This window comes from Dermochelys coriacea, chromosome 3 (assembly GCF_009764565.3).
Source record: "Dermochelys coriacea isolate rDerCor1 chromosome 3, rDerCor1.pri.v4, whole genome shotgun sequence".
NCBI classification, from domain to species: domain Eukaryota; kingdom Metazoa; phylum Chordata; order Testudines; family Dermochelyidae; genus Dermochelys; species Dermochelys coriacea.
In genome coordinates this window covers 118,976,769-118,997,124 of record NC_050070.1, presented here as the reverse complement: position 1 = coordinate 118,997,124, position 20,356 = coordinate 118,976,769, and the positions used below count along the sequence as shown (strand labels likewise).

General features: G+C 42.4%; 1 protein-coding gene across 1 annotated transcript in view; it reads right to left on the bottom strand.

The window, feature by feature from the left end:
* TIAM2 (TIAM Rac1 associated GEF 2) overlaps window positions 1–17,699 on the bottom strand; it is a 228,203-nt gene extending 210,504 nt beyond the window's left edge. The window contains 1 exon segment of the mRNA XM_038394827.2: window positions 17,306–17,699. The gene's annotated coding sequence lies outside the window, so the exon portion shown is untranslated.
* Window positions 17,700–20,356: the final 2,657 nt, after the last annotated feature.

Genomic DNA, 20,356 nt, shown 5'->3' with positions numbered 1-20,356 from the left:
TATATGTAACTTTCTATTAACGTGGTGCCCAGAACTGAATGCAATATTCCAGATGCAGTCATGCTATAATTATAAAGGCTCCCTGTATTATGAAGCTCAAAATTCCACTGGCCTCTTTATGCTGCCATATCACGTTACAAACCTATGTCTAAGTTGCTATTTCTAATACTACTGTTATATCAAACTATCCTCTTCTATGTAATTATCAATATTGACACTCCAGTTATTCCAAGTTTCAGTTATGTCCCCTAGATTAAAGACGCCATCATTTGAGAACACTCTTAGCTCATCTTGTTTCCCCACACACTGTGCATTGTTTACAGATTTTAGTAGATTAATACTCTACTCATTTCTTACTTTTCAGACACCCATATTTTCTTGTTTTTAAAGGCATATTAGATCATTTGAAGTAATCAAAACATATGCCTTCTCCCCCTTTCCTATCTAGTTTAAAGCCTGCCTAACAAATCCTGACAACTTTGAACCTAGAAGCATAATCCCACTTCTGCTTAAGTGGAAACCATCCAATCCAAATCAGTTTCTCATCCTGGAAGTCATTCCAATGCTTAATGAATTCACCACCCCTAGGGTCCCTAGGGAGGAGGGGACGAGTGGGAAGGGTGGAGCAGCGGGAATGAGAGGAACTTGAGAGAGTATCTAGCTGTGGTAGATGACCTCCAGTACCCAACTGTCCATGGTGATCTTGCCCCAATAGTGGGTGAATGGGGTGCTGAGGGTGACACCAAGGAGGTTCTTCAATTTAGTCTGCTGCTGGGAGAGGGTTGAGGAGATGGATGTAACATTGGCGGGGAAGCGAGGCTGCTGTGATTGGTGTCTTGGTTCCTTCTGGTAATAGGGTGAGTAGGGCGCGTGAAGGTGCAGGTGGAAAGGTTGTTTCTGCTGCTGACTTGGGGACAGGGTATGTATACCAAAAGGACCATAGTCTGGCTTTGGAGTCCTTTAGCTATTTGTCTGTCTTATCATGGAATAGCTGGTTCTCAACAAAAGGGAGGTCCTCAAATTGTATTTTGGACCCCCCTGGGGAAGACAGATGATCGTAGCCATGAGCTTCTTTGCATAACGACCTTGATCACAAGAGAGCGAGAGGACATGTCTGCTGCATCCACTGCTACCTGAAGGCCCACTTTGGTGACTGGTCACTCTTCATCTAGCAGCGCCAGGGATTGCTGCTGCTGCTGCTCCGGTGGCAGCTTGTCCTTGAATTCTGCTAGCCTGTAGCCGTTTTATTTAAAACCACCACCACACACACAACCCACCACACCTGGCTAGCAGAGCCTGGTAGCTCTGTGGAGTTGTAATCCTGCAGAAGAATAGATCCACAGAATGTTGGATTTTATTTTGATGTATTTTTGTTATTTTGAGCTTGGTGTCTAGATGTTTTCTTAACGGTTACTGTAAAAGATTACTTTTGTGGTTGATGTTGTGCCCATTCCATGGCCACTTGGACAACCAGGGAGCTGGGGGGTGGATAGGAAAAAAGAAAATTCACCTCTTTAGCAGGCACAAAATACCTCCTCTTCACCCTCTTAGGTGTGGGGGCACAGGATGCAGGGGTGTGCCATACTGCCCATGCCAGTTTGAGGCCAGCCTCCATGATGGATAAGGCTAACCTAGATGGCCCCTGAGGTTGGAGGACGTCCAGGAGCTGATGTTGTAGGTCCTGAACCTCCTCCAATGGGATGCTCAGATCTGCCACTACCCCATGTAATAAGTCCAGGTACTGGCGGTGGTCGTCTAGCAGAGAGAGAGAGAGGGAGAGGGATGATCACCTCGTCCGGCAAGGAGGATGCTCCAGTCAGGACTGGCAGAGCCAGCAGTACCAGTTTGATGTCTCCCTCTTCTTCATATAGTGATGGCACCGGTGGATGTGCAAGGGATGGATGGTAGGACACCTGAGATAGTGCCTAGTGTGGTCAGATGGTGCCAGGGTCCCCAGTATGGACTAACGGAATGGTTCCTTGGATGTGGTGGGCCCCACAGGAAGCAGTACCAGGCCTCTGTTGTTGGGTTGTATGCAAAGACTAGAGCAGCCTGGGGCGTACATCCAGACTCCAGCATGACACCAGTGAGAAAAAGTTCCGGCTCCAAGAACTCCTTGGACTCTTAAGATGGTTCTGGCAAGGGGTACTGTAGGGCTGCAGTGCAACAGGCTTCTCCAGCAACAGCAGAAGGGGTTTGTCCTTTGGGGTTAGGATGTTGTGGGTGAGCAGGGGGAAGAAGGGTGATGGATATAAGAGGAGACTGTGGGGGAGGGAAAGATCAACTCTTCCACAGACAGTAAGGCTTCAAGCACCCAGGGGTCCATAGCGTACCTGTGGAGATGCCAGAAAGGCCTGGAGGAATCTGTAGAGCCCGCCTGTCTGGGAGGCATATGTTACCAGTGGAACGGTGGTGCACATGCCAGTAAGCTTTCCAAATGCTTGGGTACCAAGGTCACCATTGGTACTGTCAGATCCATTTGCGTCTGACCCTCCATGCAGGGAATCTTGGGCACCATTCTGACTGGCTCCGAGCACAACTTCGCATGCAACATGGCATAGTTAGGGGATGAAACACTGTGCTTGGGAGCAGTCCAAAGCAGAAATCTGCTCTCATGCCCGTGAGAGTGGTTTCTGCTCTCATGCCTGGACTTATCTTTGGCCTTTGGTACCGGCAGTTCCAGAACACGTGCAATGCTCTGAGGGGTGCAATGATGGCCACTTTACAAGTGGGAGGGAAAGGAGGTATTATGAAGACAGAGCTCCCAGGTGGGAAGGAGTTAGCAACGGTGCATCGAGCCACAACGTGCGCGTCGAGGCAATAGCGGCAATGCTGGGGATTGTTGCTCACAGAGAAGGAGAGCAGCAGAAGAGAGTTTTTGAAGCCCAGAATCTGAATAGCCTAGGATTACAATCCCCAAACAGGGAAAGAAGAACTATACTAACTATGTTTAGTTAACTAAACACTAAAGAGAAAAAAAAAAAAAGACTGATGTACATCTACAAAGTAGAAGTGAGTCACTCTCTTAGAAAACTAAGAGCGTAAAGGAACAGTGGGTTCTGACTCGGGCCATGCAGCGGTAGGAGTGAATTGGAGAGGTCTCGACCCAAATGACCTGGGAGCATGAGTTGATGCGCTACGCACATGCACTTCAGACACTTAAATACTTCCAGACTCAGATGCGTGGCATGCATGCAAACTCGTATGTGGAATACACATAGGGACCACCACTTGAAGAACTGATGGTCCCTGGGCATTAGCCTGCTGGAGGCTAACCTCTAGAAGAGAAGCAACCTCATGTGGTGCTGGGACTAACTGAACCTGCAATAGCTGCCTTATTATTCTATCACCACCTCCTACACATTGACTGGTCAACTATAGCCCTGGAAATAATTTTTCTCCAGAGGAATCGTCTCCCTCAGGCTAAGTAGGCATTGCTGGCTCCTCCACCTCCTGACAGTCTGGTTTCCCTCCCTTCACTTCCTGGGGTTCATGGTTCACAGCTTCCACAACATCATCTCCACTGAGGAAGACCAAGCCTTGACAGGTTTTTCCTTACCCTAACCTGCTCTACAAAAGAGCACTGCTTCTGAGCAGCCTTGTGCTGGAGTCTGACAGTTCCACTTACACGGCCCTCAGACCAGGATTCTATAAGAGATGGTGCAATGTTGCTTCTAGTGAGGGTAGTGTCAGAAAAATAATGTGACACTGCACCCCATATTCTTCACAGTGATATTATGATTTGATTATGGCATAATTATGATGCTTTTGTACAAGACGGGTCATGTGAGGTCACTGGAAAAGTTATAATTTGCTGAATATGATTATCCTATTTGTATACATGTATCATTTGTTTATCTAAAGTTATGAATATCAACTATGTATCTGTATTTGAAGTGTGCTTACTCTGGGTAACAGCCATGACTAGCCTTTCAGGTACAACAATGAAGAAGCCAGACAGTGCTGATAGCCCATCAGCAAAGACAATGGACCCTGAAAGATCTTAACCTTCTTGTAAATGTTCCAGACAGCCTGTCAGTAATGGCTGCTATTACTCAGCAAGGTATGTAAGGGCATGTGACCAGGCCACATGACTTTGGATTCCATCTTGGGATGTCTGTATTTTTTTCCACAAACCTGTCTGGGAACCAAGTTTAAAACAAAGGGTTCCCACCATTTGCTAGAGCTATATCAGGCAGGGAGTGATATCATCTGTGGTTCCTCACTCCCCCCACAACTGAACACCTAAGAGAAGCTCCTAAGGAAAAGGACTTGGAATGGGGGTGGGGATCTCAAGCTGCACTGCAAATGTAGCTTGTCCCTTAAGAATCTGCAGGTCTGTTTGTACCATCAGCAGCAGCCAGGGTGAGAGACTGCTAATTCATATCCAATCTATTTAGTACATTAAACTTAGTTTGTGTTTTTGTTTATTTGCTAGGTAATCTGCTTGCTATCCCTTACAATCACTTAAAAATCTATATTTTGTAGTTGTTAAACTTGTTTTTGCTTCATCTAAACCACTGAGTTTGAATGAAGTGCTTGGAAATCTTAGTTCAAGGGGAAAAGCTGTTGCATTTCCTCTCCACATTAAGGGAGGGGCAAACTCTATGAGCTTACACTGTACAGTTTCCTATGCAGCGCAAAACAGTATAATTTTGGAGGGAGGGGGTACCTGCCTGGGGAGCGGGGGGTTATCTTGGCTGTAGCCTTTCTATTCTTGGTTCATGCAGAGGCTGGTCAGAAAGCCTACATAACAATGCAGCTGGATGTGTCCTTACATGGGTGAATGATAATGAAAGACAAGTGTAGGACTGGGAGTGGGTCTGCAGCTTGTCATAGAAGCACAGTGTGAGAGGGAGCCCAGGCTGGTGAGTCAGAGGCTCAGCTGTAGCCCAGGTCCAGGTGGCACCCTGGGCGGAACCCATCACAAATACCGTTTTTGTGTTTGTGAGTCAGACAACTACTGAGGCTTACTCTACACTTAAAATGTACCAACTTACATACATTGGTCAGAGGTGTGAAAAAACCACCCCCTGATCAAAATGGCTAGTCTGACAGAAATCCCTATTCAGGCAGAAGAATTGCTTCTGTTGGTGTATGCTATGTTTACAGTAGGAGCAAAGGCTCTGTAGTGTAACCTGTGACTTGAACGGCTCTCTCATCCTCTTAAAACAGGGTGGTAGCGGGTTGGTGGGCTTCATGGGGTAAAATGAATGAATATTTGATCCAGCTGATCAGCTGGAGGGAAATCGTGTCAATGCACAGGACCCAGTGATCCCTACTCCCTTTCACCAAAGATGCAGGTTCACCATTACAAAATCCCAGAGACTGAGTCTGGCCATTAACAGACACGCTGGTTCAGTTCACCCATGTGCTATCACAAATCTGAACTAACATGCACTTACCCAGTGAAAGAACACACCGGGTAACTTGTTGAGACTGAGCAGCCACACTACACACACTATTGAAATGAGATCTTTTCACACCAAGTCAAAATGAAACAAGGAACAAACCAAATCTAAACTAAACACCATTTTAATTCTGAATTACTGTTCCATTTCAAAACTTTTCCAGTTGAAAATTATGAAAAAAAAATGCCTCAAGTCAAAAGACATTCCGGCAAAAGATTTTTAATTTTGACAAAACAGCATTTTCTAATGGAAATATGTACCACTGGAAATATTTCAACCAGCGCTAGCAATAATGTATTTTTTTTTTGCAGAACAAAAAACACCTCATTTTTCCTTAAACCAGCCAGCATAAGCACAAAAGACATACCGCTCTCATGATCAATATATTTTGAAGGATAGTAGCATAACAAGCAAATATGGATTTGCTGGAGACATTGCTCTCAGACTTCCAACAAAATTTAAAACAAATTGTCTAGCTCCACAGTATGGACTCTGACAAAGACTATATAATACAGAACACTAAAAATGATTTTGTATTTTCTTAACACTCTGCTCAAGAAATATCCTCTACTAACCATATAAACAGATATATATTCCTATTTAAAAAAAAAAAAAAAAAAAAAGAGTTGCTATACATTATATGTTGGCCATGAACAGATTCTGGCACAGCCAGATACATAGTTCACATACTGTATACATAAATTATATGTCCACAGAGTATCACACTTCTCAACCTGCTGATTCCCTATTGTGCAATGCAGGCCAATAAAATGGGTGTGGGAAAGATATAAAAATGGGGTATTTGTGTGTGGGTTATATTTGAATAGGGAAAGCAACCATTCAAGGCTTCTGAAAAATGTTCAATCCCATTCCCAGACATCCAGCTTTTACATCAATTTGTGTTCTGAATTGTAAAAAGCAATGCTACTTCCAGCTAGCTTTCGTTGTAACAAAAAAAAAACAAAAAAAAACAAAAAAAAAAAAACTTACTGCTTCATGCTGAACATTTTTGTTCATAGGAGCCATTTCTATTATTTCATTTGTATTTAGCATGAGGTTTCAAGGAAAATCATGCCCCGATGATGATTTACTCTTTTTTTTAAACCAACTGGTATGTAAAATAAACACATGCTAACTATAATTTCATATCCCTTAGGGAGAGGGGAGACCCTTAGTTTTATTCCTGTCTGGCACTCAAAATTCCATTTAATTACTGGTGATTTTGATTTATAGGCAGAATCACTAAAAACAGTGACTTTTTTGTGCAGACAATAACCTTTTGATGGGTTTGCTAGTAAAACTCAAATCCTATGTAAACAGGACCAAGTAACTGGTGTAACTGCATAATTAAATTGGCAACACTGAGGGGACTTTGCCTTGCAGAATGCCAAATGGTGCAAGGCCAGTGTTTGCTCCATAAAATGTCAAACAAGAGAACCACAACTGTTCAGCAATGTGTTTTTGTTGTTTGTTTTGGTGGGGAGTTGGTTTTATTTATTTGGGTGGGGTTTTTTTTGTTTTTGTTTTTTTAAATATAGTGCTCTGCTTTGGGAAGTATCTCTTTCTACAGCTAAGTATAGAGGCTGTCCGATTTAAAAAAAAAATTATATATATATATGAGAGAGAGAGAGAGAGAGAGAGAGAGAGAGAGAGAGAGAGAGAGAGAGAAAGAAAAGGGGAAAAGGTGATGGCTCGGGACATTTTTTAGCAGCAAAAGGTGAAAGAAAAAGGTTTTTCCCACAATCAAGTTTATGTAACATTATGAAAAATTATTAGAGCGTTTAGAAAAAAAATGCTGCAAAGATGCTATCATCTGTCAAGAGCTCCAGCAACTGTCCAATGAATTGCCTGTTACAAAAGGAGTGCTTTCTTAATAAGACAGTATCACCTAAAATGTTGTGTGAGCTTTATTGGAAAGCATAAATTAAAATATTTGCACTGAAATAGCATCTTTCCTCTGAGGCCATTTCAGCTATGAATAAAGCTTCACCACTTCCATGAGGTAGGCAAAGTTACTGTACTCATTTTACCAATAGGCAAACCTAGGCAGCATGAGATGAAGTACCTCACAGTAGATCATGAGTTACAGCACAGCCAAAAATCACAATTCAGGAGCTCTGACTCCTAGTCTCCTGTTCTTACTCCACTCCCTTTGTCATTTCTTTAAAGTGGTAATACCTTAAGTCGGTGGTTCTCAAACTTTTAGTTGAAAGGGGTCACCAGTACAAAACACTTAATATATTTAAACACCATTATAAATGCTGGATGTAAAGCAAGGTTTGGGGTGGAGGCTGACAGCTCATGACCCCCTATGTAATAACCTCACGACCCCCTGATGGGTCCCCAGTTTGAGAACCCCTGCCTTAAAACATCTTCCAATGCAAGATTTAATTTTGATCATAAGAATGTTTTTAAGGTCAGAAGGGACCCTTTGGATCATGACTCTCCTAGATGGATTATATACCTTTCGAGAGAGATTAAAACTACTTCAATTGATTTGTTTGAAGTACTCTTGAGTATGGAGATGGTAGCTCCTCCATGCTGTTTTCTACTTCTTGCCAGGCTGGATGGGGGAAAAATGGATATTTCATGATCTGAAAGCAGACATACTTCAGAATCTGACCTGACCTGGTCCATAACAGACTCCATACATTCAGATGTCAGTAGTACCAGGAGGGCTAAAGTGAAGCAATTTCTGATTGATTAGTTACATCATTAGTTTAAGCCTATCAAGAATATTGTGCAAGTCCACAAGACTCTGATGTAGTTATAATAAAGAGACACTCTGACTCTTCCAGTGAGAAGAAGAGTGAATAAACAGAACACTGGGCAACCTTGACTAGATTGAAAGGCCCCTCTCCATATGTACAGATATCGCCCAACGGGATTAATGTGAGCTACAAGCAAGTATGAGAAACAATTACAGTTCTACTCATGTGGCAGACTGAACTGTTTGTCATTTGCCTCCAAATTTCTCTACTAGTGCCAGAGTAGGAGCTGCCCTCAAACTCTCTCAGGACAGAGTTCGTAGTATGCGATTTGATGGTTATAAGTAATCTACAGACCGTAACAAGAAAAAAAATCACAATTACTTGTTCACTAGGAAGAGACTATCAATGCGTGTTAGTAATATACAATCTGTTGTGGAATCAAAGTTCACATCATTTAGTGCACTGAAATGTCAATAAAAATGTTGAGTTCAAAATGGTATTCTTGCTTAGCCATCATTTTTACTTCTCCATCATTAAAAACAGACAAAGATGGGTTACTATGTGCCATTTGACCTGACATGAGAAGAATCATTTCTTCAGAAGAGCAGAGAGTCCAAATGAACAGTAAATATGCAAACCACACAAACAAAACCCTATGCTAGAGTACTGATTAGAAGTCATGGAATTGACATGTGACAAACCATGCTCATTAGTCACTGTTTTTAACTATACTCTCACGCTTCTTGCTGTTAGTTACTGTAAATGCTTTGGGACAGGGACCTTGTCTTTCTACATATCTATAAAGTGCCTAACTCGCTGTTAGTACGATGTAAATAATAAGAGGGCAGATATTCTCAATGCTGCATTGATAATTGGATAAATAACTCCCTTGATTGCTGATAATTACTGGGCATCTAATTTCACCATATGATAAATAATGTAAATATAAACAGCTAGTCGTGTGCCTCATGTGTACTTACCAGAACTCCACAAAAGACCAGCTAATTCAATCAAGGGATGCTGAACCACCATCTTAAGGTGACAAAGGCTGTCTTCATTATAACAAAAGTGTGCGGGGAGGGATTTACCACAGGAGAACTAATGTGCATTAGCTTTTCCACTGTAAAATGCTAGTAGAGACAAGGCAGCTGTAGGTTTTACCGTGAGGTAGTTAGGCAAGGTCACACTATACCTCTGCCTGTGGCTGACATCACCTAGTTTACCTCATGCCATGTCTCAATAGGATTTTACAGCAGGATAGCCAACACACAGTTAGTAAGCCTGTGGTAAAAACATACCTTTTTCTGGCAATGAAGACCAAGCCAAAGAGTGAGAAAGTCAGAACTTCAGCATTCACACTGGACTTTTTGTTTGATATTTAAAAAACTGTGTGTGTGATTTTGTATTCTTGGTTTTGTGGTAGTATTGAAGAAAGAGTATAATAACGCTTAGTACTTATGTAGCACTTTTTCCTTATTCAAAAAGCACTTTACAGGCACTGTTGGCCAGATGGGGACCATGGTTATAAGGATGAGCACTTGCACCCATGATTAATCACACTGAAATCACTATTGTTAAAATATAAATTAAAGTGATATTTAAGACTGAATTTAATACTAATCATTAAACAACCAGCTTTCCTCTAAAGAAAATTGTCCTATTTTGATATTCATTTATTTTACCATCAGCCTCCTGAATTGCAATAGGAATAATATCAGGAAGGGAGCTTGAATCCCCACACACACAAAAAAAATGTGTGATTGCACAGTTAAAACAAATTTATTCTTCCTGAAAAAATTAGTGTTAGAGTTGACAATTTAAATGTTAAAATGCCAGGTTTCCCATGGTACCTACATTGCCACAAAGCGCTCTGGACTTTGAGACTGGTAATTACTTTGGCCCAGATCCTCAAAGGTATTTAAGCACATAGATCACATTGATTTTCATGGAAATTAAGTGCATACATACCTTGGAGAATCTGGGGCTTTGTAAATGAATGAGAGAGAGGAAATCTGGGAAGGTCACCTCCTTTTGTCATCCTCTACAAACTGCACCCAGGAGCGTACTTTCCCTTCTCCTCCAGAGAAGCTGAGGAATTCAGGATGATATGGAAAGATAAAAGGAGGGTGAAGATTGAACAGCATGTCACTTCCAGTAGCTAGTAGTAAACTATAAACAACTGAAGAAGGAGATACAGTCAGGTGACATATTACTGGGTTTAGGTGAGTACAGACAGGTTGCTGGAGAACCCTTTCAGACATCACCACATTATGGCTTCAGCTGAGTAGCAAAATGGAGGTGATTATTAGGACATATGCATCCTTGAATATTAGAAGGTGCGTGATGCATGAGTTCCCATTATTTAGAGACCAAAAAAAAAAGAAAAAAAAAATGCTACTACTTCAAATCACTTTCTTCATTCTGAAGAATTCAAACCTGCCACAGGCATGTGTATACATTGAAGAGTACAGGCATGACAACTTTGCAGTTGTCAAGTAAAAGTTGTTTTAACTTACCAGCTACAAAGTAAGGTCGATACAACTGTTACAACCTTGAATCATTTATATTTTTAGCGGCTACATAATATGGCTTGTCGGATATTTTTCAAACAGACATAGTAAGTTCCTGTCTTGAAGGGAAAAAGTCAAGTTAGCACAATCAAGTTAACATGATTAAAAAAAATCCATTAATATTCAGAACAACACATCTAAAGCTGTGTTAGTTTGTCATGTTGTAGCCCAATGGTTTTCAAACTTCAGGTCGTGACCCAGTACTTGGTCACAGAACCCAAGGCACTGGGTCGCCTTGCTCAGCACCCAGGGACCCTGGCAGCCGGACAGTAAAAACTAGTAGTCCCTACTTGTTCCGACACTGCACTGTGCCCCGGAAGGGGTCAGCAGCAGGTCTGGCTCTTAAGCAGGGTGGCCATGGGGCTCCACACACTGCCCCCACCCCACAAACTCCACACTCCCATTGGCCGGTTCCCAGCCAATGGGAGCTGATGGGTGGGTACAGTGCCTGCGGGAAAGAGCTGAGTGGAGCTGCTTGTGCACCTCTGCTTAGGACCCAGATCTGCTGGGCACTTGAGGGGAGCAGCATGGTCTGCAGTGCCAGGACAGGTGGGAAGCCTGCCTCTGCACCCCAGTTGTGCTGCTGAACGGGAGCTGCTGGAGGTAAGCCCATGCCCCAGCCCTGAGCCCCCTCCCCCCCAAACCAGAGCCCCTTCCTGTACCCCAAACCACACATCCCCAACCCCACCCCAGAGCCTGCACCCAAAGCCCTGACCCCCTCCCACACCTGAACCCTCAGTGGGCCAGATTTGCATGCAGAACAAAATACTTCTACTTAGGCTTTGAATTCTGGTCTAGGAATTGGCCAAAAATTAGGCTACAGATCATAAATGTACATCGATCTAAATAAAAATGGTAATGGAGATAAAAAAGAAGAGCATTTAATACAAAGCAACTAGTATTTCCTTTTCTTAAGTCACTTGTTTCTTAGCCTCCTAATTTTCCCCAAATCCTCCATATTGAAGGCTTTTTCTGCCAACTGTATATACACACACCACAATTTATTTATTACCTGAATATCAATGAATCATTCTAATTACTTGTATTGCTCTTTGAAAATCAATAACAGAAGGAGTTGGGGAAGTAGAAATCAGCATAAAGAAATAAAAACCTAAGGTGACAGAAGGGGAAACAATGTTCAATAAAATTATCTTAAGGTTTAAGGTAGTCTTCTTCACTGAAGCAGCATCTTTAAACCCAGATACCTTCCAGTGAATGCAAATACAGGCTCTAGTGCACCTCAGCCTAAAATAAATAAGAAGAGAGAAGAAAGAAAAAAGTAAACACTGGTTTGAATCAGTGCTAATAATAAACCTATTTTCAGCTGTGCTATCTTAAGCAGTAACTACAAGCAGGGCAATTGCTAATAAAGGCCTCACAAACCATTTTCTAAGGGGCAGCAAGCATACCACTTCTGCAGTACACAGTTTGATACGTAAGCTGTGGGGAAGGAGCTAGAAAATACACAATCCACCAGAAGCATCCTTTAGTCTTTGAATCCGAAACAAGCTTCCTAATAAATTCTTTAGCTATTGTATTATATAATCTCATTGCTACTATCTGTCTGAGCTTCTCCAATATTTAAATTGTTTGTTGTTGTGATTTGGCTGTTTATGGATTTTTATATGGGTTAGATTAACAAGTTGACACAATAGGGTGTAATGGGTCCTCATTGTATTATAAATGTAAATGGTATACTCATGGAATTGAAATACTAAGCAACATGAACAAGGAAGGCAGGCATATTTGGTAGCAAGTATTGTTCATCCAGTAGTCCATAAAGACGCTGAATGCGATCTATTAAAATGGGTATTTTTCCTTTCATAGTTTTTAAGAAAGGCATTGTTACAGACTTGTTTGTAAATACTTTAAATTAAAAACAGCACAAATTACTTACTATGTGTAAAATTTTCAATATTTTCTTAGTGACTAAAGGATCCTAACACTTCCATTGACTTCAGCCAAAGTGTCATTTGAAACTATTAATTTACCCCCAAGCAAACAATCTGGCTCTCGTCTTTAAAAAAAAAATAAGGCCTCAATCCAACAAACATTTAAGCACATGCTCAACTTTAGCATGAGTAGTCCCTATTTACTTCTCCAGTGATGGTCAATTACAGGATCTGGGCTCCTTTGTAACTATAACCTTAAAGGGAATATACAAGGTTGCTAAACTATAAGGAAGTTGTCAGGACTGCTACACCAGTTGGATATCTTTTGTGAACTTTTCAATAGAGTACAGTCATTGCAGCCATGCATACGCTCCTGACCTCTTGTCCCTATGTTAAAGGTCACCCTTGGACTTACGGTACCATTCACACAAAATCTTTTACTGGATATACTAGTTATAATGCACTGAACAAAACCCAAGACACTTCTTGTAATAAACCTGCAGTCTATTATCCACACAGTGCAATCCCCAACTGTATGAAGGACATTTTTTCCCCACATACATTACAGTAAAACCCCAGAAGTCCCAATCAGATTGGGTTCCCATTGTATGAGGTGCTGTAAAAAAAAAAAAAAAAAAAAAAAAAAAAAAAAAAAAAACATACAAAGATGAAGGTCACTGCTCCCAAGGCTCTGCAATTTATTATTTGTGGTTTTTCTAGATATACATTCAGAGATTTATTAATGTTGCTGCTTATTTTCGTTATTTTTGTAAAAACTAAACTCAGAATAAAAATAAATTAAATAGAAATGAAATTATACTTTTTCTCCACAGTGTATTTATGAAAATAAATGTACTTCAGAGTAAATTATATGATTTGGTTTAACCTCCAGCTGGCTATAGGCCAAAGAACCCCCCCCATGAGGCATATATGACCAGTTCGGAGGAACATGGGACTGACCTATATGAGAGTTCTGATGTTTTCCCCCAAGGGGCAGCTACAGAGATAGCTCCTGCAGTGTGCAGGGAGGTCAGTCAGTCCCCATGAGGCTCACAGAAAACAACTGTGATGCAGAAAGTCACAACACTTCTTTTGCAAAATATTTTGGTTTTTTTTTTTTTTTTAATTAAAAAACACAACTTAATCCATTTGTTGTTCTTAAAAAATTTTTTCTCCAGAAATTTCTTTTTCAGGGTATATTTTGTTGTGGATGGTGGTGGGTTTGTTTGCATTGCTTTTTATTATTGATCAGCCTAATCAGGTGGTGTGATTTTTCAGGATTAAGGAATTCTGAAATTTAAAAAAAAAAAAAATTTAAATTCAAAAATGAATAAAAACGTATAAAATTAAAAATCCAGTTTATTAAAAGTGTCAACAGTTCTGTAATTTTTTTTTAAAAAAAAAAAAAACCCTTTTCGTAGAAATTTCAATAGCAGTACTCGCAAAATTTTTTTTTTTTTCTTTTTGCGAATACAGACTAACACGGCTGCTACTCTGAAATAGCAGTACTATTACCATGGCACCTACTTATGCATGAGGTTCCTATTCTGCTAAGCGCTGTTTTCAACTTGCTACTAGTTTAAGAAATGAGAAACACATATAAACTTTTGTTTTATGGAGTAGCATCCATTACTGCTGCAAGCTATGGTGTTGAGCTCAGTATCATGTTTATCCCATGTGATAATTAGTAGTAGTAGTTAGTACTATGGTAGCAAAATGAGATCTCAAACAGAATCAGGACCTCAGAGTGTTGGGCATTACACATACACAGTAAGAAACAGCGCCCTGCCCTGAAGAGCTTAAGATCTAATACAGCCTTCATAAAAATACTGCATAGTCTGTCACTTAAACTGTGGGGCTTTGGATACCAGTAAACCCCATTTCTCCGGACACATGCATGTTTTTAACTTTACCATCAGGAGACATCATAGAATATCAGGATTGGAAAGGACCTCAAGAGGTCATCTAGTCCAATCCCCTGCTCAAAGCAGGGCCAATCCCCAATTTTTCCCCCATCCCTAAATGCCCCCCTTAAGGATTGAGCTCACAACCCTGGGTTTAGCAGGCTAATGCTCAAACCACTGAGCTATCCCTCTCCCCTCCATCAAGTTAAACATATGCAGAAGTATATGCAAGATCAAGGGGCTCATTTGCTAAAAAACAAAACCAAAAAGCCTATATTAATGAAGGTAGAGTTTGGGAGGTAACCCTCAGAGAAACCCTGCTACAAAATATGGATTCCTTCCTACATTCCTTGCACACCCAAAATTCTCATTATTGAAGCATCCTACTGAAATCATAGGTTTATTCAGAAAATTGACTGAAGTGTGGCCATAAATCTTAACTTCCAGAAGAAGGAAAAAAGGCCTAACTTGGTTTCAGTGGAAGTTTGGGTGTGCAAGGAATGCAACATGGGGCCCACATAAAACCAGATTACACCCTTGGATTCACATGCACACATGCCTTTGAAACCGATAGGAGCACATAATTCTGCTTCACAACGTTTAAACTGATAGAAAAATGCTGTCTTTACACAATTTTCCTTGCAATTTCAAAATCACTAACAGATCTAATTTGGCTTTTTTATTGTCATGGAAAAATGGTTTTTACTTCCTTTTTAGCTAATTTTCTTTTCGTTTTTATGAGGAAGAGCTTATATGCATCTCTAACTAAAATAATAATGTTACACATGTTTGACTTTTATAAAGCCTTGTTGTGCAAAATGTTTGTCATATAAGATGGTCAGTACCTGTGACAAGATTCTCTTTTTCAAGTACAGTTTTATTAAACAAACAAGTATATGACTTGTTTAAAGCCATTTAAAAAAGAGAGTTAACATAAGCAGGTGCCCCGTTTTAATAAGTAGGTCATCAGTTGTAACAACCGAAGGATGGAATACCCTCCATAATAGCAGGTTTCAGAGTAGCAGCCGTGTTAGTCTGTATTCGCAAAAAGAAAAGGAGTACCCGTGGCACCTTAGAGACTAACAAATTTATTAGAGCATAAGCTTTCGTGAGCCACAGCTCACTTCATCGGATGCATTCGATACAGCTCACTTCATCAGATGCATTCGGTGCATTTGATATACAATCTCCCCTCTGTATTTTCCACCAAATGCATCTGATGAAGTGAGCTGTGGCTCACGAAAGCTTATGCTCTAATAAATTTGTTAGTCTCTAAGGTGCCACGGGTACTCCTTTTCTTTTTCCTCCATAATAGGAGAGATTGGTGGCTGCAGCCACATCTTATATGTGAATAGTATCCTTATCACAACACTCAGGTGCTTTAATCATTACAAGTGTCACCATCAGACAGCAAGTCCCTGAGGCTATTGCAAAAAGAAAAGGAGGACTTGTGGCACCTTAGAGGCTAACAAATTTATTTGAGCATAAGCTTCCGTGAACTACAGCTCACTTCATCGGATGCATTTGGTGGAAAATACAGAGGGGAGATTGTATATCAAATGCACCGAATGCATCTGATGAAGTGAGCTGTAGCTCACGAAAGCTTATGCTCAAATAAATTTGTTAGTCTCTAAGGTGCCACAAGTCCTCCTTTTCTTTTTGCGGATACAGACTAACACAACTGCTACTCTGAAACCTGAGGCTATTGGAACTCAGCTCAGGAATAGCTCCAGCTGGGCAGGGTTTAGTGCAGGGCTGCACAGCTTTTTCAAATAAAGAGCCATTTCCATTAAAAAGTTGCACAAAGGCAAACTTTAGCCAATTTGCTGAATGAAACACCTTAAAAAATAAAAAAAAGTACTTCGGACACTGAACACGAAAGTCCTCCAGTATTTATTTATTTATGCATTGCTTTCAAGCCCCACTTCCATTCATTTCTGAAGATGGAAACTCCAGCTTTATTGTTCCGCCCCCGCAGTAGAAACAAAAGTCACTCTTGATGGTAGTTGACTCGGGTCAGTTACTCGGGTTTCCCAAAATTTACTTCCTAGGGTAATAACACGTGTCCACCTTTACACCACAACCCCTGATCCCTTCCGAGTCCGTTGTGTTTAGATTAATCTGCCTTTTCCTCAGTTGTTTAGTTTTGTTTTGTTTAGTTTAGTAGTACCTCTCAGAAATTCGCCAGCGTTTTTTATTAAGAACAGCTGGAGCCCCTCAGCTCCCCTGTGGCCAGCGCCCCTTCCCCACACACACACTACAGCTCCAAACCACAGCAGCCAGAGAAAGGTTCCCCTTGGACCAATGGCTCTGCCAGGAGCGCCGATCTGCATCGCTTAAGCAGCTCCCCGGAGGAGTTCAGGAGCAACTCACCAATCCCCCAGCGCGTGCCCCACGCACGGCGAGAAGTTTGCAAACATTTTCCTCCAGTTCCCATGCTGGCTTCTGGTACCGTCTGGGACCAGTTCAGGCGGCGCGGCGGGGCGGGGAGCAGGGGAGGCTGCCGCTGGGGTGCAAAGAACCAACAGGTTCCCCGGGAGGCGGCCGCTCTGTAGCGGGGATAAGCCCCTGCCACAGGCGCCGGGCGGCCACGGCCCCAGCCGCTGCACGCTGGAGCGGAGGCAGGGGCGCCCCGCGAAAAGCGCCGCCCGGCACAGCGGTGGCCAAGGCAGGCGCCAGCCGGGCACCGACGCGGCGCCCGGCGGGTCCGCCCGCCCCACGCGGGAATGCCCAGCCCAGCCCAGCCCCGCCGCGCCGCGCCGCGCCGCGCCAAGAGCAGCGACTTCCCCGCGCCGACGCCCGCTCTCGGCCCCTTACCTCGCCGCGCCAGGCTGCTCGCGAGGACTTTTCCCCTCGCTGCGGCGCCTCGACTCCGGCCTGAAGCCAGGGACGCCGCGGGCGGCGGCTTTTCCTCCTGCCGCCGTGCGACAGCTCCGGGCTGCTTCTCGCCTTCCCCGCGGCTGAGGCGCCTTTCAGCCCCGGACGCCTCCGCCGGCCGCCGTGGGGGCGGGGCGAAGGTAATTCTCGCCCGCCGGCTCGCGCTCCTCCTGAGGGTGCGTCTACCCGGCACCGAAAGACCGGCCGCGGGGCCACAGGCGGCCTGGCCGGGGTGGCTCCGTGGGCCGGGCCGGGCTGGGCAATTGCGGTGTTAGCCTTCGGGGTCAGCCCCCGCCTGGAGGCAGGGAGGGTGGGCTCCAGCTGGGCTCGGCTCAGCCCAGCCCCGCTGGCTGCCCTGCAGTTTTATAGCCCTGCTAGCCCAACTCAGCTGACCCAGGCTCTTGCTGTGGGTATTTTATCACCCCTGTAAGCACAGAGGGTTCCAGCTCAGGCTTCCCTTCCACCTCCTCACACACAGCGGGCACTAACCAAGGGCTCTCAGACCCAGGGCCCCATGGGGGTGGCGGGTCTGAGCCTGAGTCAAGGTGGACCCAGGGTTCAAGCCCGATTGCTTTGCAGTGTAGACACAGCCCACTTAGACTAACGCTTCAGGAGTCTGCCCAAAGCAATGCACAGTTCCATAGGCTGACTTTCTTTGTCCGCTGAACAGTCAAGTTTGGTGAACAAGCACACCAAGCCACCGCTTTTGAGGAGGGCACTAAGAAGTCTGGAATGTGGGTGGTTGGACTGGGTCCTGTGTAATGCAGTGTAGACACTAGAGCCCAGGTTGGTACCCAGGATTCAAAAATTCATAACCTAAGGTTACAAGTAAGTGTTGATGCTCAAGGCCTAGGTTAAACAAACCCAAGGGTCTGCTAACTCAAGTTCTCCTAACCAGGTCAGAGGGGTCAGTCCTGCAAACCCTTAGGCACTCTTATCAATAATTCTACACATGTGAGCAAAGTTACTGACTTGGAATAAGTATTTGCAAGATCTGGGCCATATTTTCCGTAGCATGCTTCATACAAACTAAAAATACATTTTAAAAATGCTGTTACCCTCACATTGTGTACATTATTCACCTAAGAAATCATAGGCCCAGATCGTGCATTGAGCTGTGTGAGCAGATGTCTGTGTCTAAATGGAACCCCCCTTGAAATCGGTAAGATTCCACAACATCTCTACAAGTCCCCACATACAGAACTCAGTGCACGGTCAGGGTTGTACTGTGATCACTCCCAGTTCCCTGGCTGTTATCCTGCATCCCAGTGGGTTATGTTAGACCATCAGGTTTCAAGCAAAAATTCCCATAGACATCAATTAGGGATTCTTCATTAAGATCAATGTGACGTGATATGGGCTAGGGCTTTTGATAGCCTCCTGATGTTTTTGGTCTGAATATAGAGTCCAATCTTGCAAATATACAGGTAACTTTACTCCCAAGAGCAATGCCATTGACTTTGATGGTACTACTCACATGAGTAAAGTTACTCATTGTATATGTGTTTGCAGGTTTAGGTTATAAGGCTCCAATCCTGTGACTGCACTGATTTCATCCACATCAATCCCCATAGAAAGAAAAGGAGTACTTGTGGCACCTTAGAGACTAACAAATTTATTTGAGCATGAGCTTTCATGAGCTACAGCTCACTTCATCAGATGCATTCAGTGGAAAATAATCCCCATAGAGTTCAGTATTACTCCATATAGACACAGCCAGCCAACTGCAGGATTGGGGTCTTGGAGTGCAAGCTATTAGGGCAGGGTTTCCTTCTTTATTTGTCTAAAAGGTGCCATGCTGAAAAGTGCCATTTGTATGTGAATAATATCTCAAACTACTTTATGAATTGACTGTATATAATATAGTTACATAGTTAAATAATTAATAATAGCAAGAGGGGAAAATCATTTGACATAAGTAAAGGAGAAGACCCTGCAGTATGACTTAACTGAACATTGTCCAATGTAGATACCAGATGTCATTAATGATGCTGATGTATAAAAAAGGCAGCAATGAATGTACTCCACCAAAACCACTGGAGAAGAATCGGGTTTTACCAAATGGGTGAGAACAAAGTTAGTAAGCAAATAGATATTATTTTTATAGCATTTAAGGTAATCAGTGAATTAAAAAAATTAGGTTATCTACTATGAGAGAGAAATAATCTACTTTGTTGGATGGGTTAGAGTCAAAAGTTCTACCTGTCTATCACATATGGTAGTCTTTCTAGAACCTGGTGAAGAAAACATCATAGTTATATGTAGTTAGTAAACTATCTTCTGCTTTTAGTTATGATATACACTTCACCACACGTGCCAATTCTTCTCTTTGGACTCCATTTGGTCTTTTTATTTTTTAGACCTTAAAAAAAAAAGGATATTGTTTTGTGTGTTTGCAGCCCCACCCTAGATTTTGGAAAAGAGCCACAGAAACCAGTAGAGGTAAACAGAGACCAGTCAAAGACTGCTATCCCCAAGTGTGGAATAATCATGAGCCAGGACCTGAAAACTCCTAAAACTGGCTTTACAATAATGAACTTCTTTTAAAATGAGAGTTCTGTTTATTTAACTTCTGGCTTTTGTATCTTTAGGTTACACTTGAGTTATATTTTCAAGCTTTATTCCACACTCATAAGGACTGGAAACTTACTTTAAAAAAAGTTAAAGATGAAGTTTGCACATATTCATATGTCTCCAGGAGCTGGTGTTCTAGGAAATACACAAAATCTCACAAGACTCAAAAGTTGGCAACACTGCAGTTGTAATGGAGATCACTGATATTCCACTTAGTCTCTGAACCTTCATTTTGGTATGGAAAATTGATAGGCTAGTTTATACTGCATTCTAGGAAGAAAAATCTTTTGAATTGCGGAGTACTGAACAAGTTGTCCGCCAGGAAGACACAAAAATGAGAAGTTTCAAAAATGTTCATCTGCTTTCTCTAATATTCAGTTCTAATATGTCTATAAAATGCTACATGTGATAGTTTTA